At 37.3% G+C, this 5,304-nt stretch overlaps 2 protein-coding genes and 1 pseudogene across 2 annotated transcripts in view; 1 reads left to right on the top strand and 2 right to left on the bottom strand.

The window, feature by feature from the left end:
- Positions 1-5,304, bottom strand: part of LOC125810249 (methyl jasmonate esterase 1-like) — a 364,593-nt gene that overhangs the window by 52,859 nt on the left and 306,430 nt on the right. The window lies entirely within an intron of this gene.
- The window catches only part of LOC125810235 (red chlorophyll catabolite reductase, chloroplastic), a 1,038,333-nt gene that overhangs the window by 844,485 nt on the left and 188,544 nt on the right, over positions 1-5,304 (top strand). The gene's annotated exons all lie outside the window — the stretch shown is intronic.
- Positions 2,062-4,233, bottom strand: LOC125810273 (uncharacterized; annotated as a pseudogene).

Here is a 5,304-nt window from a genome sequence, read left to right as displayed (position 1 = left end):
TCTTGATGATTGGTTCTTTTGCAATGGCCGCAAGGTGGAAACTTCCCTTTCTTTGAAGATTCCTTTCATGGTTTTCCCTTTGCTGCTTTATCTCCTTCCATCCTTCTATTGTCCTTCATAGGTTGTTTGCCTTTATGTTGTACCTGAAATGCCACTTCTGCTACTTCTTCATCTCTTATACTTGATCTTTGTTCTTGGGCTTGCAACTTGCTGATCAGTTCTGCCACAGATAAAGTCTTCAAATCACAAGATTTTTCTATTGCTGAAATCTTGGACTCGAACCTTGTTGGTAAGCTTATCATCATCTTCTCCACCACCTTTGAATGTGGAAAGGTTTCACCAAACAACCTTATTTTGTTAACAATCTCGACAAGTTTGGCAGAATACTCTTTCACAGTATCTTCTTCTTTCATCCTGAACATCTCAAATTCTCTTTTGAGAGTTAAGAGTTTGACAGTCTTCACTCTGTCACTTCCATCGAACTCTTCTTTTAGCTTCTCCCATGCGGTGACATGTCGAGTGATCACTTGCCACATCGAGTTTTACAAGACCTACAGTCAATGTGGGGGATCAAATGGAGGACTAGATAGCGATCTTTAGGTGTTTCACAAGCCATTATTCTTGTGAAAATCATATTTGAAAGTGTTGAATGAAGACATGTGAGAGCCTTTGGTTTCCTTGACTTCGTATCTTCATAAATCCTCATTTGTGCAACTATTGGATTTGGTCCAAGTGGAAGATGATCATCTTCACTTTCAATTGTTTCCCATAGACTAAGAGCTTTGAGATAAGCCTACATCTTTATCACCCATACGCAATAATTTACTCCTGTAAACATAGGAGGTCATGTACCCAAGAAGTCGTTGCATGCCATGTTACTGCTGCTCAGCTCTCACCTTAGAAGGAGAAAAAACTTTAGCGTTCTTGCCTTAACGGATTCCTCAAGAAGAAGGGCTCTTAATACCACTGTTAGTATTAGAAACTAACAGGAAGAAATGACTTAGTTTAATAGCAGTTCTTTTCATTCAAATTACAGATTTCAAAAAGCATACACACATATATCTACATAAGCTTTTCCAAAGTAAGTAGAGGACCATACATATCCAACCACTATTGACTTTCTTACAAAACATAATCTATAAAACAAGGACTACCTTTCCTTTACATACTAAACATAATATTTAAAAAGAACCATAAAACAAAAACCATCTAGAAATATCGCATTCTCTAACAAGGCATGTTTAAGGCCATAAAGAGACCATTTGAGTAAGCACACATGATCTGGTTGTGAAGGATCAACAAAACCCGGAGGTTGGGAAATATATACAACTTCGTCAAGATGTCCGTGAAGAAAGGAATTTGAAATGTCCAACTGTGTAATAAGCCAACGACAAGAAACAGCCAATGATAAAAGCAGTCGAATAGTAGCAGGTTTAACTACCAGGTTGAATGTGTCAATATAGTCAATGTCTGGCCTTTGATGATATCCCTTGGCTACAAGTCTCGCCTTATACCGTTCTACTGATCCATCTGGCTTGATCTTCGTTTGAAAGACCCATTTGCATCCAATCACATTATGGGACGGGGAGGGTGGAATTAGCTGCCAAGTTCCAATTTGTATGAGGGCATTGTATTCATCATGCATAGCTTTGCGCCAATTCTTATATTTTGCAACTTATGAATAACAAGTCAAATCTAGTGAAATTGATGTCACAGCTGAAAACGACAAGGGTTATTTTGGTTTTAGAGAGTCTGCTTGTGCACAAGCAACTATTTTGTGGGGCTTCAAAGGTGTGGTATGCAGTGAAGAGTTAGAGGTGAGTGATTAGGCATAGAGGCCGATTGTGCAAGATCGCCACGCAAAGAAAGACCATATGCAGTAAGTTGACCACCTGTGGAAAGAGCCTCTTGCATCGAGTTAGTCGAGTCCATTGAATTAGAAACATTGGAAGCAACTAGTTGGTTTGAGGACAATGGAGATGGTTGCGTAGGAGAATATTGACACCTATTTATGGGTACATTCGAATAAGGAGATGATGCAAAAGTAGTTGGCATTGGCAACTAAATAGTAACATGTGTGCTATCAAAATTAGACAAAGAATTGGGCACCACGACATGTCATACAACAAATGGAAAAGTATTTTCATCAAAAACAACATGGCAAGAGACATAAAATTTAGATGTGAGGGGATCAAAACACTTATAACCCTTATGAATCTTACTGTAACCAAGAAAAACACAAGATTTAGAGCGAGGAGATAACTTATCTTTTGTGTAAGGACGGAGCCATGGAAAGCAAAGGCATCGAAAAATACGCAAATGAGAATAATCTGGATCTGTTTTGAATCAAATACTAAAAGGACAATAATTATTCAAAAGTAGAGTGGGCAATCTATTGATTGTAAAAACAGCAGTGTCAAAAGCATTGGTCCAAAATTTTGGAGGAACATTAGCATAATTTAACAAGGCACGACCAGTTTCAACTATATGTCTATGTTTCCTCTCTGCACAACCGTTTTGTTCTGGAGTATAAGGGCATGTTGGACATTGAACAATGCCATTATCTCTCCAATAACTAGTAAATGCTTGAAATTTACCCACCCCCCTAGTCTACTTGAAAGCATTTTATTGGGCGACCAAAGAATTTTTCCACAATTGTACGAAATTGAATAAAAACCGATAGAACTTCAGACTTAAACTTAAGAAAGTAAATCCAAGTATATTTGCTAAAGTGATCAAAGAAATAACATAATAGCGATAACAATCATTAGAAACAACTGGGGCAGGACCCCAAACATCTGAACAAATTAAATCTAGAGGCCCTGTGGCCCTAAAACTAGACTCACTAAAGGGAACTTTGTGACTCTTACTAAGAGCACAAGTAGAGCATATGTTAGGAGATAAACTAAGGGACGACACGAAGACACTTGACGGCAAAGCTTTACAGACGGTAGGATAGGATGCATGGGCTAGTCATGCATGTCAAACACCAAGGGATGCAGCATATGAAGCAGGAGATGATGGTGATTTCAACATTGGAAGACAGTATAGATCATTAATTTTTGAACCATTGTGAAGAATTTCCTTCGTTGCCAAATCCTTTACCAAAAAGAAGTTAGGAAAAAATTCAACCAAAACTTTATTAGATATAGTAAAGGAACTAATAGATAGTAAATTTTGAGTGGCAGTAGGAACATGTAGAATATTATCTAGAGTAAATATTTTATTAGAAATAGAAAGTGAGCCTTGAGCTATGTGAGATATAGGTAGCTTGGAACCATGACCTAAAGTTACTTCTTAAGGACCTTGGTATTCAGAATGGATGGCGAGATTGTCAAGATCAGTTGTAAGATGATGTGTGGTGCCACTATCCATTAACCAGTTTTGCATAGGTTGAGTCGAGGTGCTAGCCAGATTTTGAGAGGGTTGGCCAGAGACCCTATTACCACGATTGACTTTGGGTGACGGGCAAACACGTGCAATATGACCCTTTCCTTCATAATTATGACAAACAATCTCAGACATATCAGAGTATGAAGATTGGACCCCAGATTGAGTTAACGAAGTATAACTCTGGAAAGTGTGATTATGAGAAGATTGTGTAAATCCTTGATTAGAAAAATGACCGCGACCTCTGCCACTTCTACCTCTACCTCGACCACGTGTGGTGGAAACATAGCTTTGAGTATATTGAGTTGAAAGAGCAATTACATTAAGGGCTTCATCCCTTTTTAGTTGTCTTTCTTCATATAACAACATGCCATATAAATCATCAAAGGTGACATCTTTATGGTGTGCCTCAAGTGCTCTGGTGAAAGGACAATATGTAGGGCCAAGACCTGCAAGAACAAATTCTACAAGATCTTTATTATTGACAGGATGTTGCAAAGCAGCCAACCTATTTGCAATCCCTTTTGCCTTTTGGACATAAGTCTCAATGCTCGCATTGTCACGACTCAGAGTGTGTAGTTATGTTTTGAGCTCACAGATTTGTGGTTTGGATCCGGATGCATAGGCCGCAACTAGTTTGTTCCATGCTGCACGAGTTGTTTCAGCGCCAACTAACTGTGGTAATACACTCTCGGATACTGAAGCAACAATCCAACTTAAAACAAGTTGGTATTCACGTACCCAAGCTTTGTACACTGGCTTCGATTGATTATCTCCTATAAACTGATCTGGAACAAGTTCAGTACCATCAATATGATGATTGAGACCACACCCAGTAATCATTGGAAGAAACTATGTCTTCCATAGCAAGAAGTTTGACGATGTGAGCTTTACGGGCAGTAGATGAGCAAGGTTAGGTGTTGGGGAATAAGTTGCCATTGGGGTGGTTGAAACAACAACTGGAGTGTTGGACGTGTCTGGGGAGGAAGTGACGTCTACCATTACTAGATTCTCAAGGGCATCTCAAGTCGTCGTTATGTTCGTTAAAGAAAAAAAAAGGTTGGAGGGTTTAAACAACTAGGGCTCCGATACCATGAAAGAAAAACTTTTCTTCTGTATGCTATCATTGAAGACAAATTAATATTTATACAAGAGGTTCCTTGAGGAGCCATGTCTCCTATCATTACTAGAATACTCAAGAAGCTAGGTCTCCTATCGTTATTAGATTACACAAAACGGAAGGATACTAGATATAGATATACAATACTTATAGTTTGCTATCCTAGTTAGAGTCAATGTACATTTATCCTTTACACTTGAAATTTTAAGAAGATACGATTTGATTTTTTTTATAAACATGCAACAATGGATTTTGTGGAAAAGGTTTGACCATTTGAGAGACTTCAAAATATTCAACAATAAGAGAATAAAAATAATGAAAGGGCAATAGAAAAAAAAAGGTAGATATAGGAATATAATGTGCATTAATGTTAACAGTCAAAATATAAATGAGGCAACAAAATAAATAATTACATTAGTGAACACATTGAATATTTCGAAGCTAAGGCCCAAATCATTCTTCATTTGCATTTAAGTTCGTGTCGTGTGATTCTTAAATAATATTATTGCACTGAATTTGATGGGTTGGTATAATGATATTGAAATAGTGTTGACTTGTTGCATTGCTTGAAATTTGAAGAAGACGCATAAAAAATGATATTTTTATAAACACACAACCAGTGACGTATGTAGGATTTTTTTTAGCAGTGTCACCATTTAAGGGACAAAAATGGCTCAAGAAGAAAATCAATGACGCTTTTGCTTTAGGCCTCCAAAAATTTGAGACACCATTAATAGTGAACTTTATGAAAAAATATTTTTCTTAAAAATATAAAAAATTTAAAAAATTGTTTA

This window comes from Solanum verrucosum, unplaced genomic scaffold (assembly GCF_900185275.1).
Source record: "Solanum verrucosum unplaced genomic scaffold, falcon-dt-bn FXZP01000038.1, whole genome shotgun sequence".
Taxonomy (NCBI): domain Eukaryota; kingdom Viridiplantae; phylum Streptophyta; class Magnoliopsida; order Solanales; family Solanaceae; genus Solanum; species Solanum verrucosum.
Note: the sequence above shows the minus strand (reverse complement) of the source record. Positions and strands in the feature narration are given on the sequence as shown.